General features: G+C 43.5%; 1 long non-coding RNA gene across 1 annotated transcript; it reads right to left on the reverse strand.

Moving 5' to 3' along the window:
* Nucleotides 1-4,868: 4,868 nt before the first annotated feature.
* On the reverse strand, nt 4,869-26,892 carry LOC124882337. The gene is made up of 4 exons (XR_007041873.1): nt 26,645-26,892; nt 24,142-24,274; nt 5,063-5,272; nt 4,869-4,926 (listed from the first exon to the last, which is right to left on the reverse strand). It is a non-coding gene; the product is annotated as an uncharacterized LOC124882337 (long non-coding RNA).
* Between the last annotated feature and the right edge of the window lie 350 nt (nt 26,893-27,242).

Here is a 27,242-nt window from a genome sequence, read left to right on the forward strand (position 1 = left end):
ATATTTCAGGTCTTTTATTGTCTTAATACGGATGATTGTGGCATACAGCTCATGAAAACCCAAAATTCCTATCTCACAAAATTAGCATATTTCATCCGACCAATAAAAGAAAAGTGTTTTTAATACAAAAAACGTCAACCTTCAAATAATCATGTACAGTTATGCACTCAATACTTGGTCGGGAATCCTTTGGCAGAAATGACTGCTTCAATGCGGCGTGGCATGGAGGCAATCAGCCTGTGGCACTGCTGAGGTCTTATGGAGGCCCAGGATGCTTCGATAGCGGCCTTTAGCTCATCCAGAGTGTTGGGTCTTGAGTCTCTCAACGTTCTCTTCACAATATCCCACAGATTCTCTATGGGGTTCAGGTCAGGAGAGTTGGCAGGCCAATTGAGCACAGTGATACCATGGTCAGTAAACCATTTACCAGTGGTTCTGGCACTGTGAGCAGGTGCCAGGTCGTGCTGAAAAATGAAATCTTCATCTCCATCTTCTCACAGCTTAATAATAGCATATTATTAAAAGGGTCTCTAAACGAGCTATGAACCTAATCATCTGAATCAACGAGTTAACTCTAAACACCTGCAAAAGATTCCTGAGGCCTTTAAAACTCCCAGCTTGGTTCATCACTCAAAACCCCAATCATGGGTAAGACTGCCGACCTGACTGCTGTCCAGAAGGCCACTATTGACACCCTCAAGCAAGAGGGTAAGACACAGAAAGAAATTTCTGAACAAATAGGCTGTTCCCAGAGTGCTGTATCAAGGCACCTCAGTGGGAAGTCTGTGGGAAGGAAAAAGTGTGGCAGAAAATGCTGCACAACGAGAAGAGGTGACCGGACCCTGAGGAAGATTGTGGAGAAGGGCCGATTCCAGACCTTGGGGGAACTGCGGAAGCAGTGGACTGAGTCTGGAGTAGAAACATCCAGAGCCACCGTGCACAGGCGTGTGCAGGAAATGGGCTACAGGTGCCGCATTCCCCAGACCTGGGCTACAGAGAAGCAGCACTGGACTGTTGCTCTGTGGTCCAAAGTACTTTTTTCGGATGAAAGCAAATTCTGCATGTCATTCGGAAATCAAGGTACCAGAGTCTGGAGGAAGACTGGGGAGAAGGAAATGCCAAAATGCCAGAAGTCCAGTGTCAAGTACCCACAGTCAGTGATGGTCTGGGGTACCGTGTCAGCTGCTGGTGTTGGTCCACTGTGTTTTATCAAGGGCAGGGTCAATGCAGCTAGCTATCAGGAGATTTTGGAGCACTTCATGCTTCCATCTGCTGAAAAGCTTTATGGAGATGAAGATTTCATTTTTCAGCACGACCTGGCACCTGCTCACAGTGCCAAAACCACTGGTAAATGGTTTACTGACCATGGTATCACTGTGCTCAATTGGCCTGCCAACTCTCCTGACCTGAACCCCATAGAGAATCTGTGGGATATTGTGAAGAGAACGTTGAGAGACTCAAGACCCAACACTCTGGATGAGCTAAAGGCCGCTATCGAAGCATCCTGGGCCTCCATAAGACCTCAGCAGTGCCACAGGTTGATTGCCTCCATGCCACGCCGCATTGAAGCAGTCATTTCTGCCAAAGGATTCCCGACCAAGTATCGAGTGTATAACTGTACATGATTATTTGAAGGTTGACGTTTTTTGTATTAAAAACACTTTTCTTTTATTGGTCGGATGAAATATGCTAATTTTGTGAGATAGGAATTTTGGGTTTTCATGAGCTGTATGCCAAAATCATCCGTATTAAGACAATAAAAGACCTGAAATATTTCAGTTAGTGTGCAATGAATCTAAAATATATGAATGTTAAATTTTCATCATGACATTATGGAAAATAATGAACTTTATCACAATATGCTAATTTTTTGAGAAGGACCTGTATTGTCAGATCAGGTAACTGTGCTGACAGAATTTATGGAAAAACATGAGAAAAAGTCAAAGAAGGAAGTTCAGAAAACTAGAAAAGATCAAGGAGGTGATTGTTGAAGGAAAGGGAGGAATGGATGACAGAGAACCGTTAGGTAGATGGTTGAACTGAGAATATAAGAGGCATCTGAAGGATAAAGAAAGTTGGTTGATTAAAGCTGATGAGAAAGGACGACTTGGTGGAATAAAGTGTCAAGTTGAAACAAAAGACGCAGGTAAAAGAGAGACAGAATGGGGTTGTTTGTTGGTGTGGTGGCGGGGATTGATCCACTGCAGCAAGGACAGAACACAAAAGAAGGTGCACACAGAAAAAAACAGCAGTACCTCCCCCCGATAGTCCCACACAAGGAATAAATCCAGTGATAGATGTGCAAAATGGAGAAATATATATTAGAGAAGACACAGAATCAGGCCAGTTACGTGCGTATTACAACCCGTTTGTCCCTGAACCGTCAAAAGTATACACACCACAAGTGGGAGGAGCTGCCTGTTATGAGCCCTTCTCTGACCACATAGAGAGAGATGCAGAGGCCCCAACACAGCACTTTCCCTCGCAGAGCTCTGCACTATGCGTGAACTTGCCTACGGGAGTGAGCCAGACCCTCCTGGGGAATTTTAAAGAGAAATTAAGTGTTTTGAAAGTGTCCAGTGAAAACGGAGCATGCGGCTCTGACTCACAACCTAGACAGAAAACGCAGCCGGAGGCACCCAGTTCTGGTGACCGGCAGACAGCGGTAATTCCTGTAAAGGTGGCAATTGGATGCCTGAGCCAGAAGTATCAGAGGAATTGGTGGAAGAAAGTGTTGAGCAGAGTAGTGTGGCTTCTGGCAGTGATTGGTTGAGTGAAAGAGCTGAAGTAGGGCCTGAGACAGAAGTACAGGAAACGCTTAGACCTTTAAGAGGGGTTACACAATTGGAATCAAAAGTGCATGATTTATATGAGAAAGCTTCTCAACCGATTACAGAAAAACAGTTTAAAGATTCTAAGAGAACACACACCATGACTACTCGTAGCCAGAGCGGTCCATCCAGATTTCAATGTCCGTTGTTGACCTCATCAACTGGTATGACAAAATATGTCCCTTTTTCATTGGGAGATGTACAGGCATTAGTGGATAAGTTGCCACCTATTGCAGGATGTGGACGTGTCTGGTTACAGGAATTAGATACATTGACTAAAGGCATGACACTGGCCTTAGGTGACTTTAGAGCAATTTTGGGAAGTTCTGTGCGTCCCTCAGTTGCTAGAGAAATAGAACAGAATGCTGATTGCAGTAAGGACCCTGATGACACACCCCTGACATGTGTAATGACAGCCCTAGGGAAGGCCATAAGAAATCAGTATCCGCCCACCGCCCCCGTTGCAGTTGCTCAATTCGATTGGGACCCTAATCAGCATCCTAAAGAGCACATTAGTGCTGCGGTGGACACATGGATGAGACACACAGGAGTTAATCCCAAGGGTGACGGGACAGGAATGGGAGAGCTGTTTAGAGAAACCATATTAAAAGGAGTTCCTTTTGAAGTGTGTCAAAAAAGGAAAAATAATCCTCATTTGCAGAGAACAGACTTCACAAAGTGGGAAAAACATTTAATTCACCATTTACATACAGCTCAGGAGGCAGAGAAAAAGAAAAAAGAGGAGAAAGAGCACCTACAGAACCAGCTCCTTAAATTACAGCTGCAAGAGGCCAAAGAGAAATTAAATAAGAGAAAAAGTGACAAAACTGAAAATGTAATGTTAGCTGCAGCTGCATCTCCAGCAGCACACACTTCCATGTCTATCCCACCACCTTTGACTGCTCAGTGGCAAGGAGGGGTGTTACCCCCTCCTCCACCCTATCCATTTTATAATTACAGGTACAGGGGCCCCCGGTCATGGAGGCGGATGGCATGTTGGTGGTCAGCGTGGTCGTGGTGGATGGCATGGAGCACCCAGAGGAAGGGGTGGAGCCAGCAGGGCACTGGGAGATGTGTGCTACAACTACGGTCAGTCTGGAAATTGGGCACGCACCTGCCCCAACTGGGGGTCACAGCAGGGAGTACCAGGACTTACGGTCCCTCCTAATGCAGGTATGGCACCTCCCCCACCCCTGCAGGACCAGTATCCACAGATGGATGGACACCCGTCTTACAGCCCATACTGACATACCCCTGAGGAGGACCAAGGCAGCATGGGCACGGCAAACCCCATGTTGCCTGCAAAGGTGGGAGAGAACTGTCTGAATTTTTTAGTGGAGACTGGAGCTACTTATTCCACCATAACACAGCAACCTCCTAAAACACTGCTCTCTACCAAGACTGTTTCTGTGATGGGCTTCTCAGGGGCTGCACAAATTCTGCCTGTGACTGTACCACTTCCTGTTTAGATTGGGACTCAGAGAGTAACTCACCCTTTTGTGTGTTCACCCAGCACACCTGTTAATTTGCTGGGCAGAGACTTATTAGTGAAGGTGGGAGCATCAGTGTTGTGTGGTACTGATAGATTAACAGTAACTTTTCCAGATGGTTCCTCTTTGGCACGTGGACAAATGCTTCAACATGGACAATATCTTTTACAGCCAGTTGCAGAGGAAGGTGCTGATATTTACTGGGGACTGCTGACCGCACCTTCCTCTCCAAGCAGCATCTTCTCTGTGTATCAGCTGTGGAAACCCTGGATTCAAAGTCTCTGCCCCTACATCTCTCCGCCATGTCACTTTGTTCTACGACGGTTGTCACACTGAATGGTACCAAGATTTGTTTAATGAAACAGTAGAAGGTAGGACATGGTTCATTTCATCCAAAAATATTTATGTGGCTCCTGAGGGTGTGGCTGCAACAGTTGATTTAACACCTGACCAAGCAGAATGGTATTTAATGTCAGATGAAGCTGTTCCTCATGTTTCTCTTTCTTTGCATCCTGAGCATCAAGCCAAGGAATTGGGAGGAGTGGTAAAGCGCTCTCTGGCAGCTGGGGACTGGCAGGACACCTCAGTCACCAACTTAAGGTATTCTAAAAGCACAGACACATACAGTATAAAATGTACAGCTACTGATGAAGTCCTGTTCCAGCATGACATGTTCACACGTCATCATGGATGAGAAAAAAACAGATTATCCCAAAGCTGCAGCTCTTTTGCACAGCCTACCTTATCAGTTATGGGCTGATGGGCCCACAGATGTAGGATTAACCCCCTGTGCCCCAGTCTCTTTTCAGGTTGCATCTCCCTTGCCTATTTGGGTTCCACAGTATCCACACAAACAACAGGCTCAGGAAGGCATCAGAGACACCATTGAAGGCCTGAAGGCAGCAGGTGTGTTAGAACCCTCAGCCTCAGCATGGAACACACCCATCCTTCCTGTAGAGAAAAAAGGTACTGGAAAATACAGCATGGCACATGATTTAAGAGCAATAAATTCAGTTCTGGTGACTCCTACTGTTCCTGTCCCAAATCCCTATGTTGCTCTCTCCAACCTTGAACCTTCACAGCAGTGGTACACATGCATTGATCTAGCTAATGTCTTTTTCTGTTTGCCATTAGCAGAAGAGTGCAGAGACATTTTTTTCTTTCACCTATTGTGGGGAGCCAGCTGCGCTACATCTGTCTGCCACAAGGTTTCGCCCTTTCCCCAGGTATTTTTAACCAGGTTTTGAAAGATGTGTTACAGACTTGCCCCCTACCACAGAACGTGACTCTAATTCAGTACGTGGACGACGTACTACTGGGAGCATCTACAGCAGAGTTCTGTTTGCAATCTACAGAACTCGTGCTGAGACATCTGCATAAACATGGATTCAAGGTCAGTAAAAATAAACTACTAATAGCAAGGAAGCAAGTTTCCTTCCTGGGCAGAGTTATTACCGGAGGAATCACGAGCATGTCAGGTTCACATAAGCAAAGTATTTTAACACACCCTAAACCTCTTAGGGTGAAAGACATGCTGTAATTTTTGGGACTTACAAGCTATGGTAGGACCTACATCCCAGGTTACATCAATCTCAGACAGCCCCTCAGAGACCTAGAGAACAGGGCATGCGAAATCTCAAAAATGTCCTTAATTGGACACAGGAAGCAGAGGAAGCCTTTATTGCGTTGAAGCAGCTTTTCTCCAACACGGCAGAGCTTACGCTCCCAGACCACACCACACCATTTTATTTGGATGTTTCTGCAACAAAACCGGCAGTAAATGGAGTTTCGTTTCAGAAAAAAGGGGGAGAGAGGAGAGTGCTGATGTATGTTTCAGTAATGATGGATAACATGGAAAAATGCCACCCACAATGCACACAACATGCAGCAGGGTTGGCAAAATTAATTCAAAAAACAGATCACTTAGTGATGGGACACCCTCTGAATGTTTTAACAACTCACAGTGTGGAGGCATATGAGAACTCTCAAAGTTTTACCATGACAGCTCTGAGACAACACAGGCTCAGCAAAATCTTGGAGGCGCCCAACATAACCTACATTCACGAGGGAATCAACATGGCGGATGGAAAAACACAGGGTGAACCACATCAATGTGAAGAGATGGTTTGCAGGACAGAAAAGGTAAGACCAGACTTAGAAGCCAGCCCCCTTGAGGGACCAGAGGTGAGACAGCTGTTCACAGATGGTTGTTATTTTAGGCATGATGCAGAAGGTCTGAAGGCTGCTTATGCTGTGGTAGAACAGACAGAATCAGGACTGATAACAGTGGAAGCCAGAAGGTTGGAAGGACCCCAATCAGCACAGAGAGCAGAAGTTATGGCAGTAATAGCTGCACTCACACTGACAGAGGGGCAGGAAGTGAACGTGTACACAGACTCAGCTAACTCAGCCAGAGCCGTTCATGTGGAACTCTGTCAGTGGTTGAGAGCAGGATTTTTAACAGCTGGAGGAAAACCTATAAAACATTAAACAGAAATGAAAGAGCTGGCAGAAGCCTTGTTACCAGCAAAAGTAGCTGTGATCAAATGTAAAGGACATGACAGTAGTGATTCAGAAGTAGCAAGAGGGAATCAGGCTGCTGACCATTCTGCCAACATAACAGCAGGTTATATTGCTCAGATGATGATAGTGGCTGAAGAGGAGGAAATGAGAGAACAGTTGACCTTAGAGAGAGTAGTAGTAGAGAGGAGCTGCAAAGCAGAGGAGCCCCTGAGGAGAAGAACATGTGGAGGAGCTACAGAGCAGTCAGGTTGTTGGAGAGGATCAGATGGTAGGATGGTGTTCCCTCCTGGACTTAAACATGAACTTTTTTCTGAGGCACATGGAGTAGGACACGTTGGAATTAAACAGATGCTGGAGAATCTGAAGGAGTGGTGGCATCCTTTTATGAAACACTTTGTTAAATGCTGTACAGTGTGTGGGCAATTCAACCCAAAGAAAACTTTGACACCGTTGCAGGGAAAATTTCCTTTAATCACAAGACCAGGGAAGGAAATAATTATTGACTACACAGACATGGTGCAGTCAGTAAGAGGTTTCAGATATCTGCTTGTGTGTGTGGAAGCTTTCACAGGATGGCCAGAAACATGGCCAGCAAAAAAGGAAGATAGCAAAACTGTGGTTAAATGTCTCTTTAACCATTACATTCCCAGACACGGGTTTTCTGAAAAGATAAGGACTGACAATGGAACCCATTTTAAGAACCAGGAGCTGCAACAGGTGGAGTCCAGTTTGGGGCTGAAACATAGGTTTGGCACGCTGTATCACCCTCAGTCCCAAGGAAAAGTTGAAAGAATTAATCAAAACCTGAAAAACAAATTGGCTAAAATCTGTGCACAGACTAAATTATCATGGGTTGATGCATTACCTCTTGCTTTGATGTCAATCAGGTGTTCAGTGAACTCAACCACAGGATATACTCCATACGAGCTAGAAACCGGAAGGAGTTTTCCAGGACCACGAGGAGCAGTTCTGACATCTACAGGTGATATACAGAATCTGTCACACAAAGACTATTTTTCTCAGCTACAGACAGTGGTGGAAACCTACAACAAGGTTCTGGGATCTGAGAGATCTACAGGAGAGCCAACAACACCCCAGGTCAAGTGGGTGTGGTTGAGAGTCAACAAGCGAAAGTGGTTGGAGCCAAAGTTCACAGGACCATACCAGGTGACCGAGAGGACATCCCACGCAGTGAGGCTGAAGGGCAAAGGAGACACATGGTTTCATTGGAGCCAGTGCGCCGAGGCACCGGAACCAGGGAGACCCCTGGAGGAGATTGGAGGAAACACAGCTTCATCACAAGGGGCAGAATAATCCCCTGAGCTGTGTCAGACAACTAGGCAGTCTACCTTAGTTGTTGAAGAAAGAAGACCAGAAGAGAGAGCTGAGCTGAAAAGCGAAGCTCTCGATTTACCGTTCGGTCTACGTTCCTACCCTCACCTATGGCCCCATGAACTTTGCGTTATGACCGAAAGAACGAGATCCCGGATACAAGCAGCTGAAATGAGCTTCCTCTGTAGGATGGCCGAGCACTCCCTTAGGTGAGGAGCTCGGCCATCCGGGAGGGGCTCGGAGTAGAGCTGCTGCTCCTCCACATCGAGAGGAGCCAGTTGAGGTGGCTCGGGCATCTATACCGGATGCCTCGTGGATGCCTTCCTCGGAAGGTGTTCCAGGCACGTCTCACCGGGAAGAGGCCCCGGGACACGCTGGAGGGACTACGTGTCTCGGCTGGTCTGGGAACGCCTTGGGCTCCTGCCGGAGGAGCTGGAGGAGGTGTCTGGGGAGAGGGACGTCGGGTGTCTCTGCTGAGTCTGCTGCCCCCGCGACCCGGTCCCGGATAAGCGGAAGACGACAAGTACGAGTAGTAAAACCTTCTGCATCCCCTCAGCAAACAGTATTTAAGGACACGGCGTCACCTACTCTCGGTCCTGGGCCGTCCCTTGTCCTATATGTAGATGTACATACTGTGAAGGACCTTATAACATTGGAAACAGGATTTCCTGAAGCTAACCTATAGCTAGAATGGATGGCTGAGACTGCGCAAGAAAATCATGTCTAACTGTGCAGCCTTTGCAGCTACCCTCCCTTTACACTGAACCTGCTCCTCTGTACCCCTGTGATACTTGGGGTTATAACTGTATAACTGCTAAACCTAACCAAGCCAGCTACACCCACTAACTGTACCACACTGGCTACTATTTTTCCGCCCATTAACAATAAAACTCTCGCTGGACCATTTACCCCTTATAAAGGCAATGGAAGCTACATATGTTTCAATTTTACCTCTCCAAATGCTATTGTGCTTCTAGGTGAAATCCCACAGGATTGGTGTAACAGAACTGAACCTGGTTCAAACATTGGAAAGTGCGCTAGAGCTGTTTTATACTATTATTGTGGTGACAGGAGACTTTTGATTAGGATCCCTCATGAAGCCTGATGAGTGTGTGCTATGGTCAGATTACAGGCACCACTGATGTTAATTGGTAAAGTCATATAAAGAACTAATAATACTCATCTACCCTCTACCCTAACAGCTCGGAGGCGCAGACATGTGTTAAGGAAGCGCGCAACTCCTTCGAGCTCACGCAGAACTCTCCCACTGATGCATTTGGAGTGCCTAGAGGAGTGCCAGATGAGTATAAATTAGCAAATCAAGTAGCAGCCGGCTTTGAAAATATTCCCGTAATCTCAGCATTTATTCCAATAACTCCTAACAAGAATGTAGACCGCATTAATTATATTCATTACAATCTACTACGACTGGCCAACTTAACCCGGGATGCTGTTGAAGGTCTCTCAGAACAACTAGCCCCCACCTCTCTCATGGCCATACAAAACAGAATGGCGTTGGATATGTTGATAGCTGAAAAAGGGAGTGTCTGTGGCATGTTTGGAGATATGTGTTGTACTTTTATCCCCAATAACAACGGTCCTGATGGATCTGTAACCCGAGCCTTAAAAGGATTGAGAACTCTGAGTAAAACTATGCACGAGCATTCAGGGATTGACAATGCATTGGCGCAATGGTTCACTGATGTTTGGCAAATGGAAAGGCTAAGTCATGATTTCTATTGCTATTTTTGTTGCCATAATGGTTACCTGAGGTTGTTGCTGTGTACCATGCATCAGGGCTCTGATGGTTCGCTTCATCACTGCCACAATTGAGAAGGGGAGTGCTGAATCTAAACCTCCTACTTATCAGATGTGTGCTTTGACGGAGGGACTTCAGGGGCTGGAGCTGGCTGCACCCTATGTGGAGTGATCTCTTTGTAGAGATCAAAAGGGGGAATTGTGGAAATATAAATGCCTTATTATTAGTAGCGTGGAAATATAAATGCATTATTATTAGTAGCTAAGACTAAGATATATTTGGGGCTTTGCTGTTTATAGATTGCTTATTATTAGGGGTGTTTAGTTATGCTTTTGATAGTTAGAAAAAAAAACCTTAACAGTAGCTTCTAGTGTGATCACACAATAAGTGTTTATTAAGGTTAAAGCTTGCAGGTGTCTCCTGTCTGTATCGTGAGAAGCCGGTTGTGTTGGGGAGGCATGGTACTCCTCTCAGTGCTAACCGTAACTCTGATAATTATTCCACCCTGAAACTTCCTGAAGTCGTGTGGGAAACAATTCTTAATTAAATGATGAAATGTATCTCTGTTTCTTTGATGCTGTTGCTGGGGAGACATCCACATATAGAATGATTGTGTATGTAACTGGAAAAAAGGTGCTGCACAGCAACGAGGGGTATATGATGGAGTAAAAATGCAGCCCCAGTCAAACACACAGAGGTTCCCAGGTAACAGTGTAAGTGTGATGTCTCCTTTCTGAATTCAGACTGGTTTTAATAAACTTGTGGAAACTACAACTGATCTCTGACTGAGGATTGTCCTTTGGGTGCCAAATAAAACGAGTCGATGAGAGGTGAGGAGTAATGTAAGAGTTAACGGACGGCCAGTAAAGTTTTCCTACCTCGACACTAGTTACGCGCAGAAAAACGTACGGAAAATATAAAAATAAAGAAAAACAATAAGTGAGTGTTTATCAGTGAGTGTTTATCAGCGAGAATGCATGAATGCATTCTCACTGATAAACACAACTTAGACTAAAAACAAAAATAAAACAATTAAATGTGGCTTACTGAACATAAGATCTCTCTCTTCAAAGACTTTGCTAGTTAGTGACTTGATTTGTAACAATCAGATTGATTTATTGTGCCTCAGAGAAACCTGGCTGCAGCAAGAGGATTATGTTACTGTAAATGAGTCAACTCCTACTAATTATTTAAATTTTCACATTCCTCGAAATACTGGGCGAGGAGGAGGAGTAGCAACCATCTTTCAGTCCGATTTATTGATTAGTCCCAGACCAATCAATAGCTACAACTCTTTTGAATATTTAATCCTTAGGTTTCCTCATCCAAATTGCAAAGCACTAAAACCACTTCTGTTTGTTGCTTTGTACCATCCACCAGGACCTTACTCTCAATTTTTAGATCAGTTTTCAGACCTTTTATCTGATTTAGTGTTAAATACAGATAAAGTTATTATAGTGGGGGATTTTAACATTCATGTTGACGCTGAAAGTGATAGCCTAAATATAGCCTTTAATGCTATCTTAGACTCAATTGGCTTTGCTCAAAACATTAACAAACCTATCCACCTTTCTCTTCATTCTCTGGACCTTGTGCTGACATATGGCATTGAGTGTAAAGACATAATATTTTCTCAAAACCCTGTCGTGTCTGACCATTTTTTAATAACCTTTAAGTTTAATTTAACCGAGTACTCCACACCTGAAAGAAAATTTCATTATTGTAGATCATTATCAGAAAATGCTGTAACAACCTTTAAAGAATCTGTTCCACTTTTGATTTCATCATTATCACAGAAAAACACAGTGGAGGGCAATAATTTTGTTTCTTCCCCTTCACAAATTGATTCTCTTGTTCATAGTGTTACTTCATCATTGCGTGGTTAGACAATGCAGCCCCTTTGAGAAAAAGGCAATTATTCATAGGAGGCTAGCTCCCTGATTTAATTCAGAGCTGCGTACTTTAAAGCACAATGTTAGAAAATTGGATTCCTACTTAATCTGGAAAAATAGCCTACTGTTGTGTAAAAAGACACTTCACCAAGCTAGAACAGCTTATTTCTCATCATTAATACAAGAGAACAAGAATAATCCTAGGTTTCTCTTTAGTACAGTTGCTAAACTTACAGAGTCAATTCAATTCAATTCAAAAATACTTTATTAATCCCGAAGGGAAATTAAATGTTGTTGTAGCTCATATTATGAAGGTTTCTTCAAAGAGCCGTTGTAGATGCTGATGGCTGTGGGCAGGAAGGATCTCCTGTAGCGCTCCGTCTTACAGCAGATCTGAAGAAGCCTCTGACTGAAGACACTCTGTTGTTGTAGGACAGTCTCATGAAGAGGATGCCCAGGGTTCTCCATAATGTTCTTCATTTTATGAAGAATCCGTCTTTCCACAATGATCTCCAGAGGTTCCAGAGAAGTCCCCAGAACAGAGCTAGCCTTCATTATCAGCTTGTTGAGCTTTTTTAAGTCCCTGGCTCTGATGCTGCTTCCCCAGCAGATGATGGCAGAAGAGATCACACTTTCCACAACAGACTTATAGAAGATATGCAGCATCTTGCTGCAAACACCAAAGGACCTAAGCTTCCTCAAGAAGTACAGTCTGCTCTGTCCCTTCTTGTAGATGGCTTCACAGTTGCATCTCCACTCTAGTCTGTTGTCCAGGTGAACACCGAGGTATTTATACTCCTCCACCACCTCCACTTCTTCTCCCATGATACAAATAGTTTTTGACTTATTCCTTTTTCTCTTAAAATCTATAATCATCTCCTTTGTTTTAGTCACGTTCAAAATGAGATGATTGTTTTCACACCATGCCACAAAGCGGTCCACCACCTTCCTGTACTCAGCTTCTTGTCCATCTCCGATCCACCCCACAAAAGCAGAATCATCCGAGTATTTCTGCAGATGACAGGAGTCTGTCTTGTACTGGAAGTCTGAGGTGTACAGAGTGAAAAGGAATGGTGAGACTACAGTCCTCTGTGGTGCTCCTGTGCTGCTGACTACCTGGTTAGACTCACAACCCTTCAGTCTCACAAACTGTGGTCTGTTTGTCAGGTAGTCTTTGATCCAGGAGATTGTTGAGGCCTCCACCTGAGTCTTCTGGAGTTTCTGACAAAGCAAATCAGGTTGGATTGTATTAAATGTCATAGCTCTGTTGAGCCATCCATTCCATTAGCTCTCAGCAGTCATGACTTTATGGCATTCTTCCAAAATAAAATTGATTCTATTAAAGATAAATCTTTGACATACTCCCGAAGATGATTACTTCATCCTCAGTAAGTGAGACAACATTGGAAGTAACTGTAGAACACACAAATCTGTGTTTGAACTGCTTTGATCCTGTGGAGCTTCCTGAGTTATCGAAAATATTAGCTTCATCTAAACCTTCAACTTGTATGTTAGACCCAATCCCAACCAATTTATTTAAGGAAGTGTTCCCTCTGATTACCAGCCCCATTTTAGGTATGATTAACCTATCTTTAGTAAATGGATATGTACCACAGGCTTTTAAGTTAGCTGTAATTAAACCTTTACTTAAGAAACCTTCGCTTGGTCAAGATGACTTGAAAAATTACAGACCTATATCCAGTCTTCCATTCTTATCTAAAATTCTTGAGAAAATAGTTGCCAATCAAATGTGTGAGCATTTACACAGCAATGACCTGTTTGAAGAGTTTCAGTCAGGCTTCAGAGCTCATCATAGCACTCATGACACAGCTTTACTTATCCATGAATCCTGATGTGCCCAACCAGTTAGATAGACTACAAGCATGTCTTGAAGACATAAAAAATTGGATGACTTTAAATTTTCTGCTTCTAAATTCAGACAAGACAGAAGTTGTCGTCTTTTGACCAGAGTCTTTAAAAAAGAAACTGCTTAGTCAATCACTTAACCTGGATGGCGTTAAATTGACCTCCGATAATAAAGTAAAAAACCTTGGTGTTATTTTTGACCAGGACATGTCAATTAAATCCCATATTAAACAGGTTTCTAGGATTTCCTTCTTTCATCTCTGGAACATTGCCAAAATTAGAAATATCCTATCCAGGAGTGACGCTGAAAAACTAGTCCATGCATTTGTTACTTCAAGGCTGGACTATTGTAATTCGTTACTATCAGGATGTCCACAAAATGCAGTTAAAAGCCTTCAGCTGATTCAAATTGCTGCAGCAAGAGTTCTGATGAAAATTAAAAAGAGAGATCATATTTATCCTGCTTTAGCTTCCCTTCATTGGCTCCCTGTTAAATCCAGAATATAATTTAAAATTCTCCTCCTCATATAAAGCACTTAATGATTTAGTTCCATCATACATCAGAGATCTGATTGTTCCATATGTGACGAACAGAGCACTTCGTTCTCAGACTGAAGGTTTACTGGTAGTTCCTAGAGTCTCTAGAAGTAGAATCGGAGGCAGATCTTTTAGTTATCAGGCTCCTCTCCTGTGGAACCAGCTCCCAGTTTTAGTCCGTGAGGCAGACACCCTGTCTACTTTTAAGGTTAGGCTTAAAACTTTCCTTTTTGGTAAAGCTTATAGTTAGAGTGGCTTATGTTATCCTGAGCTATCTTCCTTATTTTTTACCTCTGTCTTCTTCCCTCACTGTTGGATGGATTAAGGGGAGTCAGGTTTAGCCTAAACCGGTTCAATTATGGTTGAGGTGCAAACGCACCCTCCATTTCTGTTACCTGTATGACCCCCTCTCCTTTCCAATGGTTATGGTCAATCTGACAGAGAGAGGTATCCCAAACGTTGTGGTTTTTAGTATAATAATGGCCATCAGTGGGCTCTAGATGGACAAACTGTCTACTTTTAAGGCTAGGCTTAAAACTTTCCTTTTTGACAAAGCTTATAGTTAGAGTGGCTTAGGTTATCCTGAGCTATCTCTGTAGTTATGCTGCTATAGGCTTAGGCTGCTGGAGGACATAATGAACACTTTCACCCTCTTCGCTACATTCTCACACTACTCTCCAATTTTGCATTATTTGCTGTTATTTCAGCTTTTAACTTTGTTCTCCCTCTTTTCTCTTCCTAGAAACTACACCTGGCCTGACCCTGTGTCTACCTGTGACACCTTTCTGGAGAGGGGCATCGTCCAAGCTTCTGCTGGCAACAACTTAATGCTCACCCTCTACCGATGATCCACATGGCCCATATTAACTCTGTTCTAATGCAATTTGGCAACTGTGTCACAGGCACTTTAAAAGAAGGATTGGACTGACTAAACTTTAACTGTACAATGGACAAGCTATTTCACGATTCTGGATGTGTCCCAATTCAGGGGCTGGATCCTTTGAAGGCCGTATTTGTAGGCCGATTACGTAACAGCGTGGCGACGAAGGCTGTCCCAATTCATGAATCCTTCCAAGACTCTTTCAAATGTGGGCGACAAATGTGTCCTTTTGCCCGATTTGAAGGATGGATTGTGAGTGTCCTTCGTGGCCCATCATTTCCCATGATTCATTGCGGGTCGAAGCGGACTGGTCAAGCAGGGGAAGCCATGGCGGACCATAGCGACAAAAGCTGTGTAAAATTACACTTTCTGTGACACAAATGAACACCTACAATGTTTTTAGTGCGGGAATATAACTGTGTAGATGTGAAATATCTGCTTGATTTATCTAGACATCGCTTAATTTCATACGTGCTCCAATGTGTTCGGAGTTTTCCGTTACCGCCGTAGTAACTGGCTTGCTTCGCCAGCCTTCCTGACGGTGAGGCAAGCTAAACTTGGAGATATCTGACCGGACCCCCGGCACTAAGCTCCCGCTGCCAGTCATCACAGTGAACGTTTAACACCAGTGGTTTCTAACAGTTTATGTTAGTATTATTTTAATTGTTACTGAAAATCGATTTGACATTTCAGGTGATATTAAGGTTAACCAGAATAAATAGAAAGTTTTATGTAATCTAACTGTATCGCTGGAGAGTGTGACTGAGAATAGATAAGCTTTTCAATATTCATTTTTGATGAAGAAATGTGCTATATGTTTTAAAGGTTTATTTATAATTCAGCTAGCATTATGATTTCTGATTCCAGGTACACCCAACGAGGAATACACTTTCAAATGTAAGTGAATCTCAGTAAAGAAGTTAAAAGTTTGAAAGAGCTTGTTTTAGGCATTGGCATAGAAATATTTTAATATTTTCTTCAAATTAAGACAAATGTAAAATTAAAAAAGGTTTTATTTTTGCTCTGATATTAAGCAAGATGTTTTTTTTTTTGGTATTTTCATATTTTTTTTAGGGACAAAGGAGCAGACGGGCGAGTTTGTTAAGCTCAGGGGTGAGAATGACAACCTTTTTACTAATGCTAAAAGCTCAGCCACTGTGGCTTGGAGGTTGTCGAAGCTGTCTCTGCTCCCCGGGTTCGTTGATTTGGGCACAGGTTTCAAAAGAGTGAAATAAACACAAAGTACAATCAGCTTATGTTCGCCTCTGCGCACAGTGAGAGATAGGCCCCAGCCAAACACCTGCAAGCCCAACTCTGCTCTCTCTCTGCTTCCAGCTCGTTTTATTCAGTCTCAAGGGTGTGTTCAACATATACATATATCATGTCACTCATGTATAACAACAGTTCCTTAGGTCCAAATAAGGAGTGCTTCTGGTTATTTTCTTCTAGCAAGCTTGTCCTCCCCTATCTCCGGCCTTCCCTGTCCTCCACCCAACTCTCTCTATCCTCTACTCCCTTGTCATTCACCAATTTATGACCTTGCATTCTCTATGCTTCACTCCCTATGCTTTTAATCCCCTCTCCTCTATCTCCACATTCCAGTTACACACATTAGTAACTAGTTTAAGTAGTTTATATTCTACAATCCCCCTTTTGAACTCTCATATAAGAGTTCACAATCTAAAATGTCCTTCTAAGAATAAGTAGAAATAAATAAAAATATTACTGTACCACCTGTAAAACAAGAAAATCATTAAGAAAACATGCATCCATCTTATCATGCATCCATGAATTCACACTCTGAGTCCTCATCCTGGTTATGGTCAATGTGCAACAGTGGCATCGTTATCTTTGGATCCCTCTGCTCAATTGCGGAGGTGATGAGGCGCACCATCAGAGAACGAATGCATGGCACACAACAACATCCACAGGTCACCATTATAGCTACAAATACTGCAATAGAAATCATCAAAGGCATTATCAAACCCTTCCAGTGTCCAAATATGCCTGTCATCCACTCCTCCAGGGGATTATCAATTCCAGAATGTTCATGCATGGTGGCGGAGAAGGTCTCAAGTTCCTCTAAAGCCTTTGACACTGAACCATCCGGTGCAGTGTTATTGGGAATAAAAGTACAATACATATCTCCAAACATGGCACACACGCCCCCTTTCTCAGCTAACAACATATCCAATGCCATCCTATTTTGAACTGCCATGAGGGAAGTTGGGGCCAATTGTTTAGATAAATCTTCTACAGCGTCTCGAGTTAGATTGGCCAGATGCAAAACATTATAATGAATATAATTAATGCGGTCTACATTTTTGTTGGGCATTACTGGGAACAAGGCAGCTATAATAGGGATGTTTTCAAATCCAGCTGATATTTGGTCTGCAAGTTTATACTCATTTGGGACTCCTCGCAGACCTACTTTGTTCCTTTGCGGTTTGTGTCATCCATTGCAACCAAAGATTATCATCTGCGTAACCTGTGGCCATCTGGATTATTTCTAGAGGCTGCAGGGTGGAGTAATCTACTTTCATCATCCCTTCTAGTTGGTCTTCTGGTTCTGGGACTGTAGGAGTGCTGGTGGGCTGTACCTGAGGAGTTGGTTTATTTAAATTGACTTTGATTAGTACCTGGGGGTTGGTCCCTGTTACCTCTACCCCTAGAGTGAAGTACATCACCTCATCCAACTTGTCAGAGGTGCGATGCAAACCTTCTTGTAACGATTTTATGTACAAAAATAGTGGATTGACACCCCCAAGTGTGTTATGTGTCAACGCTCGTACCAGGCTGATTTGTTTGGCTTTTTCTCGATTCCGTGAATTTATATATGTCAGGGTGGGTGTCCACCTACCCGTGTACCCCACTGCGTGACCCCAGTTTCCACAAAGCTGGTTTCCCCCATATAAACTCATGGTCCTGCCTGCAGCGCATTGGGTGGGCACGTTGAGATTGGCACACAAATACACATCATACCCCCTCCAGGCAGTCGGATTCTTCCCACACTTCATGACATCATACAGGTCAAACCGAAAAGTGGTAGTTGCTCCTAACGTGTAATTTAGTTCTAATCCCCCATAATGCTTAAGGCACATGTCCTTGGGTTTGTTTACCTTAGACCGTTTGGACACCTTTCCGGAGTGGTTTTCAGAACATGTCTGGAATGGAAGTTCACAAAAATACCCTAAGATAAACGTAACAATGAGTGCTGAGAGAAACACTCCACCTATGATGAAACTCCTAGAGAGTCTAGTTCCCTTGCTTTGGGTACTCATTTTTTAAAAAAACTTATGAAACTTAAAACATAAACATATAAAGTTAAATCATAACCTGAAAAAAGATATAAAAAATCAAAATGTAGTATAAAATATAAAATGTTCGCTGAACAGTGTCTTCTGGGGTGGGAGGGAAACTCTACCACTCCTAGTGAGAGGGAAACTCAATCACTTCCGCCTCTTCCTCTGCTGTTCTTCTTCTGTCTTCAGCTCTCAGGGCAGACTGACCCTGGGCTAATTTCTCTCACCTGGGGATTATTCTGCCCCTTCTTGGGTGAGAGAAGTGAGATTGTCTTTTCCTGTGTTTTCGCTCAGATCCTCCTGAACCTGAGAGAGGGATCGTTGAGGTGGTTCTGCTCCTGCACACTGGCTCCAGTGATACCAAGTAGCGCCTTTGCCCTTCAGCCTGACTGCATGGGTTGTCCTCTCTGTGACCTGAAATGGACCGGTCCACCTTGGCTCTGACCACTTTCTTTTGATGACTTTCAGGAGGACCCACTCGGCTTCCGAGGTGGTGGTCCCAACCCTGGTCTCTGGTTCTGCTGGGATCTGTTTGGAGAAAGCTGTAACAAGACTGTGGAGAGATCTGTAATAATCACGATGAGACATAGATTGTTCACACTCAGTGAGAAACAGTAACCTTGTTTGGGGGCCTGGAAATGGCCTCCCTGTTTGCAGCTCATGTGGGGTCAAACCATGTTTCTGATTTATAGAACTCCGTACAGACATCAGAGCTAATGGTAAGGCAGTAACCCAATTCATTTTGGTCTGTGCACAGATTTTAGCCAATTTGGTTTTAAGGGTTTGATTCATTCTTTCAACCTTCCCCTGTGACTGTGGATGGTACACATTGCCAAATGAGTGTTTCAGTCCCAGGAATTTTTCCACTTCCTTGAGTTCCTCATTTTTGAAATGTGTTCCGTTGTCAGACCTTATTTTAGCTGGAAAACCGTGTCTAGGGATATATTGATCAAACACTTCACCACAGATTTGCTGTCTTCCTTTTTTGTAGGCCATGCCTCCGGCCATCCAGTAAATGCATCCACACCCACCAACAGATATCTGAACCCATTTACTCTCTCAATCATGTCTGTATAATCAATGATAACCTCTTTTCCTGCTATTGGGTCTACTGGGAACTTTCCAGGTGGTGGCTTCAAGGTTGGTCTAACATTGAACTGCCTGCACATCTCACATGAATTAATCCAATGCACTGCCATTGGTTTCAAAAAAGGGTGCCACCAGTGTTCAAGATTTTTCAACATTTGCGTTGTTCTCACATGTCCTACTCCGTGTGCTTCTTCTAGGGCTACTTTAGTAAGACCTGGTGACAAGATGGGACGTCCGTCTGGGCTTCTCCAGAGACCATTCTGATCCTCTGAGCCCCCTCGGGCCTTCCAAACTGATTTTTCCTCAGGAGAGGCCCCCTTTTGTAATTTCATTACTTCTTCCAGGGTGGGTTCTGGTGTCCACCCTGCTTCTGAACACAGCATTATGTGCCTGGGCTGATATTCTGCACACTGTTTAGCTGCCTGGTCAGCTGCCTGATTCCCTTGTGCTACTCTGGTGTTACTGCTGTCATGTCCTCTGCATTTAATGATGGCCAACTTTCTCATATCCTGTTCATTTTTAATGGGTTTCTGTCCTGCAGTTCTGAATCCTGTCCTCAGCCACTGTTTGAGTTCTACATGTACTGCTCCTGTAGCGTATGCAGAGTCTGTGTAAATGTTAACCTTCTGTCCTGCTCCTAGTTCCAGAGCAGCTATTACTGCCAAAACGTCTGCTCTCTGCGCTGATTGTGCGTCTGTTAGTTCCTCTGCATATACTGTGACAAAATCTGTCCCTGTGTCTTCCACCACCACGTATGCTGCCTTAAGTCCTTTTGTGTCATGTCTGAAGCAGCACCCGTCTGTGTACAGGTTTTGGGCATCTGTTAGGGATGTACTTTGTAGATCTGATCTGATTTTTTAATTGAACTCAACTTTTTCTGCGCAGACATGTGGTGTACCAGTAGTTATTCTATCTGCCATGTTTATTCCTTCATGTGTGTATGCGATGTTTGGGGCATCCAGCACCTTACTCAGCCTCTGTTGTCTCAATGGTGAGAGTGTGAAAGCCTGAGAGTTCACAAAGGCCACCACACCATGTGATGTCAATATGTTAAGAGGGTGTCCCATCACTACGTGAGCTGTTTTTTGGATTATTTTAGCCATCCCTGCTGCATGTCGGGTGCACTCATGATGTCTTTGTTCCATGTTGTCCAGCATTACACTTAAGTACAAGAGGACTGTCCTAACCCCCCCCCCCCCCCCCCTCCTTTTTTTTTTTCTGGAACAGCACACCATTTGCTGTGTGTGCTGTTACAGAAACATCCAGCTGAAATGGCAACGTGTAATCTGGGTGTGCCAAATGTGCAGCTTGCGAGAGGCTGGTTTTTAAGTTAATGAACGCTTCTTTAGCTTCTCTGGTCCATTCAAGCAGGGCAGTGAGGTTTCTCATGCCCTGTTTTTTGACAAGATCTCTAAGGGGTGCAGTGAGGTCGGTGTAGCCAGGCACAAAAGATCTGCTATACCCTGTGAGTCCTAGGAAAGACAACATGTCCTTAACCAGGAGTAGTTTTGGGTGGGACAAAACTGCAGATTGGTGAGCTGGGGACATCCCCGTGCCAGGTTGGGAAACAACTCTGCCCAGAAAGTCAACCTGGCATCTGCAGATCAGGAGTTTGGCTTTGCTAACCTTGTAGCCTTTTTTAGCCAAATGTGACAGGACAATTGCTGTTGCCTCAAGGCATTCAGCCACAGTGGGTGTTGCGAGGAGAATGTCATCCACGTACTGAATCAGAGTGGTGTTTGGTGGTAATAGGCAATCTTGGAGAGAGTCTTTTAGAACCTGATTGAAGATTCCTGGAGAAAGTGTGAATCCCTGCGGCAAACGAGTGTATCTATACCTATGAGATTTATAGGTAAATGTGAAAATGTCCCTGCATTCCTCAGCTAAAGGAAGGCAGAAAAATGCGTTGGCCAGATCAATGCAGGTAAACCAGCAATGGTCAGGGTTAAGATTTGTCAGAGCAACATAGGGATTGGGCACGGGAACGGTAGGGGTGGCCAAAGCTGCATTTATGGCCCGTAAATCATGTGCCATGCGCCATTTACCTGTCCCTTTTTTCTCCACTGGCAAAATGGGTGTGTTCCATGAAGAGGAACGTGCGGACTCTAAAACGCCTGAGTTCCAGAGGCCTTCCACTGTATCTTTAATGCCTAGTTCTGCTGCTGGTTTGTGAGGGTATTGGGGCTTCCATTTTGGTTGGTTGGTGGTCAACTGAAAGGTAATGGGGGAACATTGAATCAGGCCTACATCTGTGGGCCCCTCTGCCCAGAGGGTAGAAGGCATTTTTTCCACAATAGCAGCTGCCAGCGGATGGTCTGTTTTTTCCCTACCATGGTGTGTGTCTAACTGAACATGCTCCAGTGTGCCGACATCCGTGGAGTGGTTGAATATGCGATAAGTGTTACCTGAGGGCGAGTAAAAAAGGTCAGGGGTTGCCAAAGGCTGCCAATCCTGTAGGTTCAGGGAGCGTTTTAACACACCTCCAAGTTCACGTGCTTCATGACCTGGGTGTAGAGCTAAAGAGACATGAGACACGCCATCAGACCACATCCTAAACCACACTTCCTGCTCTTCAGTCAAGTGGACCTCGGCCACCACTCCTTCTGGTGCTACATAAACGTCTGTGGTGACAATGTCCCAGTGTGTACCCTCTAACTCGTCAGCAAAGCTTTCCCGGTAACATTCACAATTATTTCTATCATAAAACAAGGTGACATGCGGGGGGTCAGGAGGAGGTACATAGGGCGCCAGAGTGGAGACCCAGGATTTCCACCAATGGAAAGCCGAGAGAGTGCCTCTGTGCGCGGTGGTTTCAGGTTGCAGCAAAACCCAGTATATATCAGCCACTGAGTCCTGCAGTGGCTGGAGGAGGTACTGTCCATGTGAAAAAGAAGTGTTATTGCCACAAAATAACTGGATGCCATTGGACAGGTGAACCTGCAGTCCATCAGTCCCGCATAAAATGGTCGCTCCCAGTTTTATTAACATGTCTCTACCCAGTAAATTTACTGGTGTGTCAGTGGAGACTAGATAACTGTGATTCAGTGTCTGTCCACCAATTTCAGTCTTGCGGGCTGGGAAGCAGGCGGTGATGGGCCAGGAGGAGACTGGCCATTTACTGGCGGTAAATCACACACGCTCACGTGTCCCCCAGTAACTTGCAGCGTGGGGTATAAGCCAGTAAGAGGAGAAGTGGGGGCCGTGGTGTGTGATAAAGTGGGCTGATGTGCGAGAAGTTCATATGATGGTGGCATTTCAACTGTACTGCTATCTTTAATCTGTCTGCTTTTCCTGTCAGTCATCGCATGATCAGTACTCTGCCACAGCAAACCCATTTGTGACCAAAATATTTCATCTTTTTCTGCTTTGTCTCTAAGTTCCTTCCATTTTCCTCTTCCCAACCACCTGCTGTCTCTACACTGTTTATCAGCCAAGTCTCTCTCCTGTTTTGATTTTTTCACCTTCAACCAAAACCACTTGCCAACATTCTCTCTATCTGTCTTGCTCTTTCCATCTTTTGACAATTCTTCATTTATTTTAGAATCCATCCGTTTAACCAACTTCTGTCCTTCTGTGTATTCAAGTGATTTCTTAATAGCAGCTTTCATTACTAGGAGCTGGTTCTCTATGCTCTTCCATGGATCATTCTGTTTCTTTCCACTATTATCAAATTCACCTTCCATTCTTATGACAACTACTATCCTTTTTTCTAAAATATATATTTTTAATGCGTTATCTCAGTCACTCACTCATTCAGTTCTGACCGACCTTCAAGACACCAGAACACATTCACCCTCAGGAGCCTGTTTTTAGTGGCCAGTCCTTGTTATCACCGTCAGGTGTTATCCAGTCCCCCAGGCCTTTCACACCGTGTTTTTAACCCGCAATGGGAGCCGCTCGCTGCGTTGGCGTTCTTCCCCACTCACAACAGCTTTCATTCACTCGTGTTTTCCTAATTAGTCTGGTCTTTGTTGAAGTGTGTGTGTCTCCAGCTCACAGCTCATTCACTTTTTAACCCTAACAAGTGTGTTGTCGGTTATTTCTCCAACTCACAGCTCATTCATTTTTTAACCCTAACAAGTCTGTTGTTGGTTATTTCTCCAACTCACAGCTCATGGCCGGTCTTACAGTTGTAATAACTTCTGTTCACAGCTCTTAAGAAAAACATCTAAAACTCATAGGACTTTTCTATCTTATGGTGTTATTTTCCACCGCTTATATTGTTCCTTCTGTGTTTATGCAGACGTCTGTAATCTGAGTTTTCACAGAGAAATGTCTCCGTTACTCATCAGCCTTCACACATAGTGTATTTTGCCTAGTCTTGTTCTCAGTTATATGTAGAATTTGAGGTTTCCCAATCCCCTCGGGCCTCTAACCCAGCTGACAGTAGTCCTCCGTCAAGGACTACTCTGAACTGCCACGTTTGAGAAATTACTATATTTGTCCACACAACACCACCACTAAATCTTGTAATTCTCTGAAAACAACATCCTATTCACCAGTTTAAATCCTAGTCAACATTTATGACACTCTTTTTCTTACGTTTTGGTGGATTCAGACTTACTTCGACATCGGACACAATATTAATTTAGCCTATCGAAAATCCAAAAGCAGAGTTTGATAAAACAGGTTCTGCTTACCTTTTCTGTAGTTTTTGGCTAGCCTGTGTCCGATGTTTGTTGGTCCTTGTCAGTGATCCCAATTTTTTCACCTGTTCTTCCAAATTCCAGACGACACCTCCAAGTTGTCGAAGCCATCTCTGCTTCCCCGGGTCTGTTGATTTGAGCACAGGTTTCAAAAGAGTGAAATAAACACAAAGTACAATCAGCTTATGTTCGTGTCTGCGCAGAGTGAGAGATAGGCCCCAGCCAAACACCTGCAAGCCCAACTCTGCTCTCTCTCTGCTTCCAGCTCGTTTTATTCAGTCTCAAGGGTGTGTTCAACATATACATATATCATGTCACTCATGTATAACATAACAGTTTCTTAGGTCCAAATAAGGAGTGCTTCTGGTTATTTTCTTCTAGCAAGCTTGTCCTCCCCTATCTCCGGCCTTCCCTGTCCTCCACCCAACTCTCTCTATCCTCTACTCCCTTGTCATTCACCGATTTATGACCTTGCACTCTATGCTTCACTCCCTATGCTTTTAATCCTCTCTCCTCTATCTGCACATTCCAGTTACACACATAGATAGTTTATATTCTACAAGGTACAATAACAACATTCTTTGCAGTCAGATTCTGTCCAGTTTCAATAACTCCAATCTTTCTAACTGTCATAAATATCCATCCATGTATTAACATACTTCTTTTGGTTTTCCCTCTTTCCTTTTGTTTGTATAGGACAATTCTTGAGAAGATGGGCCTACAGGAGAAGGGCACACCCTTGCAGGCCAAAAAAAGTGGGACAATTTGAAAAAAAATGTATGAAGTATGTTCAGAACTTTTCATGTCACACACGAATAAAAAAATATTTTTAAAAGTTTTATTGGTTTCTCTGTTTAGTCAACTCTTTTTTTATTCCCTCTAACTTTAGAATTGCAAGTATCCATGGTCAGGAGAGGGAGTCAGTGAAAAGCCCACTGCTGCTACTTGGCCCTGTTTGTCCTTATGGATGAGGGGTTGGGACAGAGGTCTTCAACAACACCTCCTGTCCTAATTGCTTCCATCCCTGAGGACACTCCAGGGCCAAGCAGAGTGGTGGGCAACCAGATGAAGATGGAGAAGGAAGAGTGAGCCAGCAGTAAGGGGTCAGAAAAGAAAGAGGGACAGAGATGAGGAGATGATGGAGTTGATCAAGGAGGACATGAGGCTACAGAGAGAAGCAGAGGAGAGGAGGGCACAGAGAATGGACAGACTGTTTCCTATCTTAAAAGAATGGCACCAAAATAAGGTGCTATAAAAGAAATAATATTAACTTTTGTTCAGATTGTTTCTTAAAAGATTTAAGGTGTTCTGATAAATTTCAAAATTGTTTTTGTCACTAATGTGTTTTTATTTACATTTGATCTAACAATACATAAACTTCATTTACAGTTATAAACAGAATTTATTATTAAAATTACAAACAGCACTTTAAACAGAATGGGGGAAGAAAAGAACATTCAAACAGATCAAAATTACAAGACACAAAAGGCATAAAATAAAACTGTACAAATAAGGTAAGTTTATTTATATAGCGCTTTTCAGTAACGAGACACTCAAAGCGCTGTATATACAATTACAAAACAATCACAAAGAAAATAAACACAGATACACACACAGAAAAACAAATCAAATGATACTACAATGCTTCTAAAAAATCTAAAAATCTATGAATCCTTCCGAGAAATCTAAAAATCTGGCCAATGATACAGAAAACAATAATAATCCTTTGGGTATTACTGGTAAGAGCTGGTTCTAAACCAATCTTTCTAAAGAGGTAATTATATCATTAAGTCCTCTATGTAGGGGAAAGCATCTTGTCCTAAGAGAGAATGATCCTTGGGTTTGCTGGTATAATGCAGTTGTAGTCCAATAACAGTCATTTGCATCCATTGAAATTGAACTAAGCAGTCACTGAGTTCTAACTAAGGAAGCTGAGTCACTGGTGTAAAAACAGCTTTGGTTCAAATTTTTAAGAAACTAGTATTTTCCTTTCACTGGTAAATCTAAAAATCTATGAAAAGGAGAAGAAATGAAATGAAACCCACATTTAGGTAAAACGTAAGGAGCATGGGAAAGCAACACACATAAGCAAAGATTTTGCAAGGGCCATGGTGGACTTGTGAGGGTGCCAATATTTAAGTATGATCATGTGTGCAAAGAATTAGACTGTCAACACTGACGAAGGTGCCATTGTCCTTGAAAAAGAGATGGAAGTTTTATCAAACAGCCATACAGTTCAGTTCACAGATGAGGGGGGTTGCTGGGGCAGAGTGTCGTGTTTACAGAATATCCAGGAGAAACGTTTTGATAAGAAGCCTGTGAAGGCCATGTCGGGGCACTTGACAAACAATAAATGTTTTGGTTCAGGCCGGCTGTGATTTTCCAGCTGCCTTCAAAGTCTTACTGGCATTCTCAATTTCAAATCCAAATAGCCAAATTTCTGGTACTTTCAGTAGATCTTGAGCAAACAACTTTCTCCAAGATTAAATCATATCACCTTTGAGTCCGGGAAACGCAGCCAGCCGGCAATTCTGTTCAAGGATCGCGTCCAGCTTGCGATTCTGCTCTCTTAACATATCAGTCTGAGTGTTGAGAGCTCTAAAGAATTATAATGAAGTAATTATAATGGCGACAGCAGGATCAACCTGAGTGACCAGTTCCTGGAACACCTCTTCAACAGTACGAAAAGACTGATTTCTTTCTGAACAGAAAGTCTCTGGCAGTGTGGCTAAATCTTTCACAAGGTCAGAGAGATGGATGCGATGCTGCAACTGAGACCTGTGGTTTGTCTTTTCTGGATGGTAAGCAAAGCATCACACAGGTGGTCTGCAGATGTTTGTGATGCCTCTTTCCGCTGTCCACGGTATCGTCCATCAAGTGGGTTTAAAGGGCTGGCTGGATTGACAGCTGCCACATCACTAAGATGTAATCGGAAATATGCGGAATTAGAAGTGCTCACAAAATATTACAATTAGTTGTACCCCTCAAAAATTAGTCACATCTATAATATTAGTATTAATAGTAGTCATGCTCTGGTGGTACCTCCTCCAGAGCAGACACCTCAGCTGAAAGCTGGTCCTGCCAGACAGCACCGC

Source organism: Girardinichthys multiradiatus, chromosome 15, assembly GCF_021462225.1.
Source record: "Girardinichthys multiradiatus isolate DD_20200921_A chromosome 15, DD_fGirMul_XY1, whole genome shotgun sequence".
Taxonomy (NCBI): domain Eukaryota; kingdom Metazoa; phylum Chordata; class Actinopteri; order Cyprinodontiformes; family Goodeidae; genus Girardinichthys; species Girardinichthys multiradiatus.